Source organism: Mus musculus, chromosome 7, assembly GCF_000001635.26.
Source record: "Mus musculus strain C57BL/6J chromosome 7, GRCm38.p6 C57BL/6J".
In the NCBI taxonomy this organism is placed as follows: Eukaryota; Metazoa; Chordata; class Mammalia; order Rodentia; family Muridae; genus Mus; species Mus musculus.
The window spans coordinates 23,486,117-23,500,647 of NC_000073.6; the positions used below are offsets into that span (position 1 = coordinate 23,486,117).

The 14,531-nt window shown below is 41.2% G+C and overlaps 1 pseudogene; it reads right to left on the reverse strand.

Annotated features, from left to right (window-relative positions):
• On the reverse strand, positions 259 to 1,181 carry Vmn1r-ps84 (vomeronasal 1 receptor, pseudogene 84; annotated as a pseudogene).

The following is a 14,531-nucleotide window of genomic DNA, read 5'->3' on the forward strand; positions in this document are numbered from 1 at the left end:
CATTACAATTGTGAATATTCTTTGGCTCGTGTAAGAGGAGAGGTCAAGGACAAGGGCTCTGTGTCATGGGATGGACAGGAACTCCCTCTTTACTCAGTGGTACGATTGATTACATAGCAACTGCACTACCTCTGCTCATGTAGTGCTGGAATTATAGCAGATAGCCACCATACCTGGTTCATAAAGACACGTTAAACATATATTTATTCAGTAGAAATTTTCAACAGTGTTAATAAGCTGTCTTAAGTGCTTGGTATTTTAAATGACTGGCTTTCTATAGTTGAATATCAGAGAACAATGATAACTAGGATCCCTAAAGATCAACAGCAAGGGAGAAATAGTGGGGAAGCTTGAAGTTAAAACTTTACCTATATGCCTGAACCACAGATGGGAGTCTACAAAAACAGAATAAAGCAAATACAGTGTAGAAGATGAAAGCTTACAAATGTGACCACAAGCATCACAATGCTATGGGCTGCTCTGATCTCAGCATAGCCTCTGTTGCCTTGATGGGGAGGGAAAATGTACTGCAGTCTCTGGTAGTGTCTATACAGGAGAAGTACCATGGAGACACTGGCCCAGACCATGATGCTGATAAATATGGCATCATGGGCAAATGACAAGAACACAATGCCGACACTGAAGCCAGATGTAAAACAGACCCACTTACTTTTAGTGCTGGTTTTATTATGTCTGTTCTGTGGACCACTGACTTTCATTGGAATGTAGACATTATATAAGACACCAAACAACCAACAACTACAACAGGAATAGGTTATGACCTTGGGGATTCTTCCCCTGACCATCAGCTCACTGAAATTACCAGGAACAAGAGTGACAAACTGATAGGTGCTCAAGACACAGGTGGAAAACAAGTTTGTGCTTCTTGCTACCATGTATACAAAGTACTCAAGTTTACATTGAAGGTCATTCAGTGGATTCCTTTGAGCAACAAACACATTGTTTGGAAACACAGTCATGAATAGAATTAAGATGCTGGACACAGCCATGTTAGCACAAATCACTTCTTTGGGTCTCAGCTGACATCCAGTCAAAAGTGGAGAGAAATTATGGACAAACAGAAGAATGTTAGCCATAGTCCCTATCCCAAACTGACAAAGCAACACAATCTGAAGTGCCACTTCCTCAGTGGTTTTCATGGCTCCATTCTGAGAAGACATTGAAAGGCTTCTGTACCAACTGGAGGGGTGACCACGAAGGACAGTGCTGTCCTCAGGACTCTGGTCTACTGTCCACACTTATCAGTTGATCTGGGATGATTTCTTCTAGTCAGAAGGGAGACACTACTACATTCCATTAGAGAATCTTTGCCTGAGAACACTGCATGGACATTAACTCAGAATATGATTTTGTGCCGTTGAATTCCTCTTATTTTGAGAAGAAACTTATACAGATGTTGTAACTATTTCTCTATTGATCAACAACATAATGACATTTTGACACAATACAGGCTTTAAAGGTAAATTCGTGAAAAGTGAAAAATTAGAGTACACTGTTCAATCATTAGAATCCAATCATTCCTCATATGATTATATATGAAAATAATATTTATATGCTACCAATCAAAATGCATAAATGAGTGAAGTAGCAAGAAAACAAAGTATCAAATTTTCAGAAAACCAAAATGGGAAAATATAAAATATTTCAAAAGAGTCACTAGTATTCTTATCCTGTACATAAACCTAAATTTATACATAGAGTCTGTATATTGGAAACTTTTCTGGGGACTAAATAATGTTATTTATTCATAACTTCATGCATCTTGCCTCTTTTACTGTGGAATCAGATGCTGGAGATATGTGTGAATCATACTCAGCTTCCCTCAGCTACTCTGAAATACATCAACACTGTCACACTTTAACCCATGTACACACAGGTTATTTTGAAACTCGGATTTGAAAGCTTGTGTTTTGTTTTCCATAGGAGGAATCAGTTTCAATAATTCACTCGATGGATTATTAGGTAAAAGCATACATTAAACACCTATCTATACATCTCTTTGTCTGATGAAATAATGCAAGGAAATGCTTACCTGTTTCTTAGTTTCTTCTTAATGCTATGAAGGCTAATGCAGGTGAGCCCAGGTTGCCAGACCTTATAAAATGACAATATAGATGAATGTAACAGCCTACAGAGAGTCAATTACTTTGTCATTGGTGGTGGCACTGGAATTGTCTGCATGGAGACTTTAGGATATCTAAGATGAAGGGATAAACATTTATCCCCAAGATAATTCATCACTTTTACCTTCTAATGGTTAATGATGATATTTGCCAGTTGGCTAGATACTAATGAGTAGTTGAGCAGAAGATAGGAAAAGTTTTCTAAGTTACCTAGGGGAAAACTTTTGGAAGTTCTGTAGTCTGTTGCAGTCAGAAATTGAAGAATGTACTCCAGGGTGAAGAAATGTATTTGTTTATTGCATTTTCATCGGGTACATTCTACAGCACTGTGGCACTCTTCTAAAATCCTCCTGACAACAAGAAATTTCATAAGGACCATCAACATGTGATCTAGAGTGTGGTGTTTGCTATGGAGTTATTTCACTCCACCTATTCCCTCATGTTGCACAAGAATGTTTAATATGTCAAATTACCCCCTGGCACCAAGGTTTCCCTCATAAATCCTAGGGATATGGCAGTGTGCTTTTGTCTGGACGTAGATTGTGGCTTGTTTTCTGATAAACCAAACTATAGAGCCTTGGGTACATGCAAAGCCTACTAGCTGCTGCTAGATATCTAGAAAATCTGCAGTGTAAGAAGCAATTCTGGTCACACAGGACAGGCAATGGATAGAACAATTCATTAAGAGATAAATATAACCATCAATATTTATTGCAACTATAGTTAGAATAGACAAGAAGTAAAAATAGCCCAGGTGCTTATCAACTGATGAACTATCAATGAAATGTGGTGCACTTACAGATCAGAATAGTATTCAGCTCTTAAGAATAATTTACAAAATCAGGAGCTAAATAGTCGGGCAAGAAATAACCAGTGTGTGAGATTTTCCAGAAACAGAAAGACAATTATCTTTCCCAGGGAAGGTATAAGGACATCAACCCACCCGCAAATTTTGACAAAAAATTTACCCTCTCTACAAGAAATGCACAGACAATGTTGGAACAGTGGCTGAGGGAAAGGCCAACCAACAACTGGTCCAACTTGAGATCTATCCCATGGGCAAGCACCAACCCCTGACACTATCAATGATACTCTGTTATGCTTGTAGAAAGCAGTCTTGCATAACTGTATTCTGAAAGACTCCACCCAGCAGGTGATTGAAACAGAATCAGGAAACTGGAGCCAAACATTGGATGAGGCTTGTGGAGCTTATGGAGGAGTTGACAAGAGATTGAGGGACACAGAATGAATAGGAAGTCCACAGGAAGACCAACTGTATCAATTAACCTGGACACTTAGGGGCTCTGAGATGCTGAGCCACCAAAAAGAAAAAGAGTATTTCTTCATGGGATGACCTAGTATCACCGCATATATGTATCATATATGCAGCTTGGTCTTCACTTGGGTCCTGAACAACTGGAGCAGAGGCTATCTGTAAAGCTGCTGCCTGTCTATGGAATACATTGTTCTAGATGGGCTGCCTTAGTAAGAGGGGTAGGAAGGGACTTAAGAGAGGTAACTGGGAGGCAGGACAATGATCAGGATGTAAAGTAAGTACATTAATGAAAATAAAATAATTTAAGAAAATAGACATTAGAGAGAGAGAGAGAGAGAGAGAGAGAGAGAGAGAGAGAGAGAGAGAAAGAGAGAGAGATTTCTCAACAGAGGAATCTCTAATGACCAAGAAGCACTTAAGGGGTTCAACATCCTTAGTCATCAAGGAAATACAAGTCAAAATAACTCTGAGATTCTATACTCTGCTTGTCAGAATGGCTTACATTAAGAAGCTCAAGGAACAGCTTGTGCTGCGAGGTTCAGGAGCAAAGAGAACACTCCTTTCCTGCTAGAGGGTGTGAAAACTTGGGTAACTGTGAATATCATTAGCAAGGTTCCTCAGAAAAATTGAAAGCAATCTACCTAAAAACCCACTTCCACCTGGTTGTATTCACAAAGGACCCTCAGTGCTACCAGAATGATGCTTACTCAGCTATGTTCACTGCACCTTATTCATAAAAGCCAGAATCTTAAACTAAACAGGTGTCCCGAACAGAAGAGTGAATAAATAAAATGTGGTACATTCATACTAAGAACACTATTCACCCATTAAATCCATGGATTTTGCTGGCGAATGAATGGAAATAGAAAGTATCTTGATTGATGTAACCCAAGCCCCAAAAGGCTCTTCACAATCTCCCTAACAGGCCAAATGGCCTTGTACTAAGAGCTGGTTATCACCCCCTTTCCTCCCTATTCCCTTCCTGGCAACTGAGGCTGTAAAAGCTGAATTATAGTCCCCTCTTCCCTATCTCTTCCTGAGTTCCCATGACATCCAAGGACATGAGTTACACCTGAGCCCAGCCTGACACCCAAGGCTGACAAGGAGGATCTATGTTCCGGAGATAGGATGCAGAGTGTCCACTGCCTGGCGCCTGACTTCTGCCCCCATGTCAGCAGTTGCCATTTCTTTGTTCTTTGTATAATTCTCCCTCCCATATTCCTGGAGATGTATGCTTTAAAAAGAAGGCAGCTCAGCATAATAAATGAGACCTCGATAGGTACCCTTCCTGGTCTCCTATTCCTCTTTTTCTTCCTTCCATCTCCTTCCAGGTTTGCGGTCTCCCTCGAACCCACGAATAACTGAATCCCACAGGATGGATAATTGTCATGGGTTGGCAGGATTAATATAGTAAAAATGGCCATCTGACCAAAAGCAATCTACAAATTCAATGCAATTCCAATCAAAATTCCAACTCAATTCTTCATAGAACTAGAAAGAGCAATTTGCAAAATCATTTTGAAAAACAAAAAAATCCAGGATAGCGAAAACTGTTCTCAACAATAAAAGAACTTAGGGGGGAGTCTTCATCCCTGACCTCAAGCTGAATTACAGAGCAAAAGTGATAAAAACGTCATGGTATTGGTACAGAGACTGGCTTTTAAACCAATGGAACAAAATTGAAGATCCAGAAATTAAGCCAAACACCTATGGTCACTTGATCTTTGACAAAGGACCTAAAACCATCCAATGGAAAGAAGTATTGTCAACAAATGTGGCTGGTTCAACTGGTTGTCAGCATATAGAAAAATGCAAATTGTCCCATTCTTATCTCCTTATTAAAAGCTCAAGTCCAAGTGAATCAGGATCTCTGCATAAAACCAGATAAATTGAAACTAATAAAAGAGAAAGTGGGGAGGTGCCTTGAGCACATGAGTACAGGGGAAATTTTCCTAAACAGAACACTAATGACTTATGCTCTAAGATCAAGTATTGACAAATGAGACCTCATAAACTTGCAAAACTTTTATAAGGAAAGGAGCACTGTCAATAAGGCAAAAGGGCAACTAACAGATAGGAAAAAGATCTTTACCAAACCTACCTTGATAGAGGGCTAATATCCAATATATATGAAGAACTCAAGAAGTTAGATTCCAAAGAACCAAATATCCCTATTAAAAATGAGGTACAAAGCGAAGCAAAGAGTTCTCAACTGAGGAATCCCAGATGGCCAAGCAGCACCTAAAGAAATGTTCAACATCTTTTGTCATCAGGGAACTGCAAATCAAACAACCTTGAGATTCTCCCTAACAACAGTCAGAATGGCTAAGATAAAAAACTCAGATAACAGCAAGTGCTGGTGAGGATGTGGAGAAAGAGGAACACAGCCCTATTGTTGGCAGGATTTCAAGCTGACAACCACTCTAGAATGCAGTCTCCAGAATCCACAGAAAATTGGACATAGAACTACCTCAGGATGAAGCTATACCACTCCTGGGCATATACCTAAAAGATACTCCATTATATAACAAGGACACATAGAGGGTTTGTAGAGGGGAAACCAGGAAAGGAATAACCCTTGAAATATAAATAAAGAATATATATATAATGTATGTGATGTAACTCAGACTCCAATCTGACAATCATGGTTTGTACTCATTTATATGTGGATATTATATATAAAGTTTTGGTTTTTCCAGAAAACCAAAGGAGCTTTAAAATAAGTCCCAAATGATGATGCTTGAATTTCTTTCACAAGGTGAAATAAAATAGACAAATGAGGCAGGTGGAGGAAGGGAACATGATGGGAGGGAAAAGGGGGTGGGTAGTTAGGGATGTTCAGAACTAGGTATGGAAAGTTGTGGGGCAATGGGCTACATGCAGACAGCCTTGGTTCCAGTCGAGGCTAGATCTTGACCCCCGGGACCTGGTAGTGATAATTCACTTACATGGGATGGAAGGAATTCTCTCATGTCTCCTGGACCCTGGCTCCTGTTGGAATTCCCACCCCCACAGGAGAGGCATGGATATCAGCCACTTAGGAACAGCACTAAACCCTCTCACATGCAAATAAGGTTTCCCCCAAAGTCTCAGCCAAAGCCAATGAGAGGGGTTTGCTGTCAAACTCTAAATCACTGCCAGAACTTTATATAGGAGAGCCATGCAGGGAATTAAAGGAATTGGAGAACTATTCCTTTGTCTGACCCTTTTGTTCCAAGAGCTGTCACACTTGGGAAGACATCACTCTTGAATGCCCACTGCCTTCCTCACTGGCTTTTCCCCAACCCAGGTTTGGAATTACCAAGTGACTCAGAAGGCATGGCAGAGGCTTCCTCTGTCTCCCTGCCTGCACTTACTTCCCTTTCTGGGGCCTTCCCACCACTCCTGGATAGAGGTCTCCCTGGAAAACTTCTGGTCCTTAGGCACACAGAAAGTGACAGAAATGAGGGCCAGAAGGCTGGGATAATGAATGGAAATCAGCTTTTGAAATGGGATAGGGCTTGGGGCACATCTTTAGTAGGTTCCAGAGACCTAGGTTTAGGAAGGCTCCTAAGAGTCTATGGGTTTGACTTTAGCTGGTACTCCTTTTTTTTTCCATTTTTTATTAGGTATTTAGCTCATTTACATTTCCAATGCTATACCAAAAGTCCCCCATACCCACCCACCCCCACTCCCCTACCCACCCACTCCCCCTTTTTGGCCCTGGTATTCCCCTGTACTGGGGCATGTAAAGTTTGCGTGTCCAATGGGCCTCTCTTTCCAGTGATGGCCTACTAGGCCATCTTTTGATACATATGCAGCTAGAGTCAAGAGCTCCGGGGTACTGGTTAGTTCATAATGTTGTTCCACCTATAGGGTTGCAGATCCCTTTAGCTCCTTGGGTACTTTCTCTAGCTCCTCCATTGGGAGCCCTGTGATCCCATTAGCTGACTGTGAGCATCCACTTCTGTGTTTGCTAGGCCCCGGCATAGTCTCACAAGAGACAGCTACATCTGGGTCCTTTCGATAAAATCTTGCTAGTGTATGCAATGGTGTCCGCGTTTGGATGCTGATTATGGGGTGGATCCCTGGATATGGCAGTCTCTACATGGTCCATCCTTTCATCTCTAGCTGGTACTCCTAGTGGTGGGGATATAGATTCTGAAATAGCCATTTCCTGTAGCCAGGTCAGACACACAGTGAAGAAATACAGACACAGATGTACCCACAAAAACTTAGTATATGAAATTTTTCCTGTATAGGAGAAATGCAGGGACAAAGATGGACTAAAAATGAAGAGATTGGGCATCCAATAACTGGCTCAACTTGAGACATATCCCATTGGCATGTACCAGTATCTCACAATATTGATGATTCTTTGTTATGCTTACAGACAGGAGTTTAACATAACTGTCTTCTGAGAGGATCCTCCAAGCAGCTGACTGAAACAGATTCAGAGCCCCACAGCCAAAGATTGTTCTGAGCATGAGGAGTCTCATGGAAGAGTTGGGGAAAGTATTGAGGCTCCTGAAAGGGAAAGGAACTCCACAGGAACAGGAACACTGACACAGTCACATAACTTGGATAGTTGGGGTTTCTTGAAGAATGAAACACTATCCAAAGAGGATATTGGGATTGAATCTAGGCCCCTCACACACATAGATAGCAGATGTAAAACGTGGCCTTCATACAGATCCTCCCAACAACTGGAACAGAAACAGTTCCCAAATATGTTGCCTGCCAGTGGATCCTGTTTCCATAGTTGGGACATAACATTTTTGGGAAAGTATGCACCAAGCCCATCAGAGACTTAATATGCCTGGTTTGGGAGATACTGAGGAAAGGCCTTCAACATCTCAAAGGAGAAGGGAAATGGGATAGTGGGTTGGACTATAAGAGAGGAGACTAGGTAGGGTGAGGCAGCATTGTGATGCAAACTGAGTAAATATATTAGTTAATAGAAAAAAGGAGAAAGAAAATGAAAACTAGGACTTAGTTTTGATTTTCAGTGATAAAAATCAAACCTTCATGGGAAAAGAAAAAAGACTTTCTTTGGTAAAGTAAATGAACCTGTATGCATGAGAGGCAAATTTCATTGTATAGTATTTTTTTCCTAAGTAACATGACAACATTTGGGATTAATATATGTAAATAAGACACAAAATGCAGCATAATATATTATTTTTTTCCATTTTTTATTAGGTATTTAGCTCATTTACATTTCCAATGCTATACCAAAAGTCCCCCATATCCACCCACCCCCACTCCCCTGCCCACCCACTCCCCCTTTTTGGCCCTGGTGTTCCCCTGTACTGGGGCATATAAAGTTTGCAAGTCCAATGGGCCTCTCTTTCCAGTGATGGCCGACTAGGCCATCTTTTGATATATATGCAGCTAGAGTCAAGAGCTCCGGGGTACTGGTTAGTTCATAATGTTGTTCCACCTATAGGGTTGCAGATCCCTTTAGCTCCTTGGCTACTTTCTCTAGCTCCTCCATTGGGAGTCCTATGATCCATCCATTAGCTGACTGTGAGCATCCACTTCTGTGTTTGCTAGGCCCCAGCATAGTCTCACAAAAGACAGCTACATCTGGGTCCTTTCAATAAAATCTTGCTAGTGTATGCAATGGTGTCCGCGTTTGGATGCTGATTATGGGGTGGATCCCTGGATATGGCAGTCTCTACATGGTCCATCCTTTCATCTCAGCTCCAAACTTTGGCTCTGTAACTCCTTCCATGGGTGTTTTGTTCCCAAATCTAAGGAGGGGCATAGTGTCCACACTTCAGTCTTCATTCTTCTTGAGTTTCCTGTGTTTAGCAAATTATATCTTATATCTTGGGTATCCTAGATTTGGGGCTAATATCCACTTATCAGTGAGTACATATTGTGTGAGTTTCTTTGTGAATGTGTTACCTCACTCAGGATGATGCCCTCCAGGTCCATCCATTTGGCTAGGAATTTCATAAATTCATTCTTTTTAATAGCTGAGTAGTACTCCATTGTGTAGATGTACCACATTTTCTGTATCCATTCCTCTGTTGAGGGGCATCTGGGTTCTTTCCAGATTCTGGCTATTATAAATAAGGCTGCTATGAACATAGTGGAGCATGTGTCCTTCTTACCAGTTGGGGCATCTTCTGGATATATGCCCAGGAGAGGTATTGCTGGATCCTCCGGTAGTACTATGTCCAGTTTTCTGAGGAACCGCCAGACTGATTTCCAGAGTGGTTGTACAAGCCTGCAATCCCACCAACAATGGAGGAGTGTTCCTCTCTCTCCACATCCACGCCAGCATCTGCTGTCACCTGAATTTTTGATCTTAGCCATTCTGACTGGTGTGAGGTGGAATCTCAGGGTTGTTTTGATTTGCATTTCCCTGATGATTAAGGATGTTGAACATTTTTTCAGGTGCTTCTCTGCCATTCGGTATTCCTCAGGTGAGAATTCTTTGTTCAGTTCTGAGCCCCATTTTTTTTCTTTTTTTTTTTAATTAGGTATTTTCCTCATTTACATTTTCAATGCTATCCCAAAGGTCCCCCATACCCACCCCCCAATCTCCTACCCACCCACTGCCCCTTTTTGGCCCTGGCGTTCCCCTGTACTGGGGCATATAAATTTTGCATGTCCAATGGGCCTCTCTTTGCAGTGATGGCCGACTAGGCCATCTTTTGATACATATGCAGCTAAAGACAAGAGCTCCCGGGTACTGGTTAGTTCATATTGTTGTTCCACCTATAGGATTGCAGTTCCCTTTAGCTCCTTGGGTAATTTCTCTAGCTCCTCCATTAGGGGCCGTGTGACCCATCCAATAGCTGACTGTGATCATCCACTTCTGTGTTTGCTAGGCCCCGGCATAGTCTCACAAGAGAGAGCTATATCTGGGTCCTTTCAGCAAAATCTTGCTAGTGTATGCATTGGTGTCAGCATTTGGAAGATGATTATGGGATGGATCCCTGCATATGGCAATCACTAGATGGTCCATCCTTTCGTCACAGCTCCAAATTTTGTCTCTGTAACTCCTTCTATGGGTGTTTTGTTCCCATTTCTATGAAAGGGTAAAGTGTCCACACTTTGGTCTTCGTTCTTCATGAATTTCATGCGTTTGGCAAGTTGTATCTTATATCTTCGGTATCCTAAGTTTCTGGGCTAATATCCACTTATCAGTGAGTACATATTGTGCGAGTTCCTTTGTGATTGGGTTACTTCACTCAGGATGATACCCTCCAGGTCCATCTATTTGGCTAGGAATTTCATAAATTCATTTTTTAAATAGCTGAGTAGTATTCCATTGTGTAAATATACCACATTTTCTGTATCCATTCCTCTGTTGAGGGGCATCTGGGTTCTTTCCAGCTTCTGGCTATTATAAATAAGGCTGCTATGAACATAGTGGAGCATGTGTCCTTCTTACCGGTGGGGGCATCTTCTGGATATATGCCCAGAAGAGGTATTGCTGGATCTTCCGGTAGTACTATGTCCAATTTTCTGAGGAACCGCCAGACTGATTTCCAGAGTGGTTGTACAAGCTTGCAATTCCACCAACAATGGAGGAGTGTTCCCCTTTCTCCACATCCTCGCCAACATCTGCTGTCACCTGAGTTTTTGAGCTTAGCCATTCTGACTGGAGTGAAGTGGAATCTCAGTGTTGTTTTGATTTGCATTTCCCTGATGATTAAGGATGTTGAACATTTTTTCAGGTGCTTCTCTGCCATTCGGTATTCCTCAGGTGAGAATTCTTTGTTCAGCTCTGAGCCCCATTTTTTAATGGGGTTATTTGATTTTCTGGAGTCCACCTTCTTGAGTTCTTTATATATATTGGATATTAGTCCCCTATCTGATTTGGGATAGGTAAAGATCCTTTCCCAATCTGTTGGTGGCCTTTTTGTCTTATTGACGGTGTCTTTTGCTTTGCAGAAGCTTTGCAATTTTATGAGGTCCCATTTATCGATTCTTTTTTTTTTTCCATTTTTTATTAGGTATTTAACTCATTTACATTTCCAATGCTATACCAAAAGTCCCCCATATCCACCCACCCCCACTCCCCTGCCCACCCACTCCCCCTTTTTGGCCCTCGTGTTCCCCTGTACTGGGGCATATAAAGTTTGCAAGTCCAATGGGCCTCTCTTTCCAGTAATGGCCGACTAGGCCATCTTTTGATATATATGCAGCTAGAGTCAAGAGCTCCGGGGTACTGGTTAGTTCATAATGTTGTTCCACCTATAGGGTTGCAGATCCCTTTAGCTCCTTGGCTACTTTCTCTAGCTCCTCCATTGGGAGTCCTATGATCCATCCATTAGCTGACTGTGAGCATCCACTTCTGTGTTTTCTAGGCCCCAGCATAGTCTCACAAAAGACAGCTACATCTGGGTCCTTTCAATAAAATCTTGCTAGTGTATGCAATGGTGTCCGCGTTTGGATGCTGATTATGGGGTGGATCCCTGGATATGGCAGTCTCTACATGGTCCATCCTTTCATCTCAGCTCCAAACTTTGGCTCTGTAACTCCTTCCATGGGTGTTTTGTTCCCAAATCTAAGGAGGGGCATAGTGTCCACACTTCAGTTTTCATTCTTCTTGAGTTTCATGTGTTTAACAAATTATATCTTATATCTTGGGTATCCTAGGTTTGGGGCTAATATCCACTTATCAGTGAATACATATTGTGTGAGTTTCTTTGTGAATGTGTTACCTCACTCAGGATGATGCCCTCCAGGTCCATCCATTTGGCTAGGAACTTCATAAATTCATTCTTTTTAATAGCTGAGTAGTACTCCATTGTGTAGATGTACCACATTTTCTGTATCCATTCCTCTGTTGAGGGGCATCTAGGTTCTTTCCAGCTTCTGGCTATTATAAATAAGGCTGCTATGAACATAGTGGAGCATGTGTCCTTCTTACCTGTTGGGGCATCTTCTGGATATATGCCCAGGAGAGGTATTGCTGGATCCTCCGGTAGTACTATGTCCAGTTTTCTGAGGAACCGCCAGACTGATTTCCAGAGTGGTTGTACAAGCCTGCACTCCCACCAACAATGGAGGAGTGTTCCTCTTTCTCCACATCCACGCCAGCATCTGCTGTCACCTGAATTTTTGATCTTAGCCATTCTGACTGGTGTGAGGTGGAATCTCAGGGTTGTTTTGATTTGCATTTCCCTGATGATTAAGGATGTTGAACATTTTTTCAAGTGCTTCTCTGCCATTCGGTATTCCTCAGGTGAGAATTCTTTGTTCAGTTCTGAGCCCCATTTTTTAATGGGGTTATTTGATTTTCTGAAGTCCACCTTCTTGAGTTCTTTATATATGTTGGATATTAGTCCCGTATCTGATTTAGGATAGGTAAAGATCCTTTCCCAATCTGTTGGTGGTCTTTTTGTCTTATTGACGGTGTCTTTTGCCTTGCACAAAATTTGGAGTTTCATTAGGTCCCATTTGTCAATTCTCGATCTTACAGCACAAGCCATTGCTGTCTGTTCAGGAATTTTTCCCCTGTGCCCATATCTTCAAGGCTTTTCCCCACTTTCTCCTCTATAAGTTTCAGTGTCTCTGGTTTTATGTGAAGTTCCTTGATCCACTTAGATTTGACCTTAATACAAGGAGATAAGTATGGATCGATTCGCATTCTTCTACACGATAACAACCAGTTGTGCCAGCACCAATTGTTGAAAATGCTGTCTGTCTTCCACTGGATGGTTTTAGCTCCCTTGTCGAAGATCAAGTGACCATAGGTGTGTGGGTTCATTTCTGGGTCTTCAATTCTATTCCATTGGTCTACTTGTCTGTCTCTATACCAGTACCATGCAGTTTTTATCACAATTGCTCTGTAGTAAAGCTTTAGGTCTGGCATGGTGATTCCGCCAGAAGTTCTTTTATCCTTGGGAAGACTTTTTGCTATCCTAGGTTTTTTGTTATTCCAAACAAACTTGCAAATTGCTCCTTCCAATTCGTTGAAGAATTGAGTTGGAATTTTGATGGGGATTGCATTGAATCTGTAGATTGCTTTTGGCAAGATAGCCATTTTTACAATGTTGATCCTGCCAATCCATGAGCATGGGAGATCTTTCCATCTTCTGAGATCTTCCTTAATTTCTTTCTTCAGAGACTTGAAGTTTTTATCATACAGATCTTTCACTTCCTTAGTTAGAGTCACGCCAAGATATTTTATATTATTTGTGACTATTGAGAAGGGTGTTGTTTCCCTAATTTCTTTCTCAGCCTGTTTATTCTTTGTATAGAGAAAGGCCATTGACTTGTTTGAGTTTATTTTATATCCAGCTACTTCACCGAAGCTGTTTATCAGGTTTAGGAGTTCTCTGGTAGAGTTTTTAGGGTCACTTATATATACTATCATATCATCTGCAAAAAGTGATATTTTGACTTCCTCTTTTCCAATTTGTATCCCATTGATCTCCTTTTGTTGTCGAATTGCTCTGGCTAATACTTCAAGTACTATGTTGAAAAGGTAGGGAGAAAGTGGGCAGCCTTGTCTAGTCCCTGATTTTAGTGGGATTGCTTCCAGCTTCTCTCCATTTACTTTGATGTTGGCTACGGGTTTGCTGTATATTGCTTTTATCATGTTTAGGTATGGGCCTTGAATTCCTGATCTTTCCAAAACTTTTATCATGAATGGGTGTTGGATCTTGTCAAATGCTTTTTCTGCATCTAACGAGATGATCATGTGGTTTTTGTCTTTGAGTTTGTTTATATAATGGATTACATTGGTGGATTTTCATATATTAAACCATCCCTGCATCCCTGGAATAAAACCTACTTGGTCAGGATGGATGATTGCTTTAATGTGTTCTTAAATTCGGTTAGCGAGAATTTTATTGAGGATTTTTGCATCGATATTCATAAGAGAAATTGGTCTGAAGTTCTCTATCTTTGTTGGGTCTTTCTGTGGTTTAGGTATCAGAGTAATAGTGGCTTCATAAAATGAGTTGGGTAGAGTACCTTCTACTTCTATTTTGTGAAATAGTTTGTGCAGAACTGGAATTAGATCTTCTTTGAAGGTCTGATAGAACTCTGCACTAAACCCATCTGGTCCTGGGCTTTTTTTGTTTGGGAGACTATTAATAACTGCTTCTATTTCTTTAGGTGATATGGGACTGTTTAGATGATCAACTTGATCCTGATTA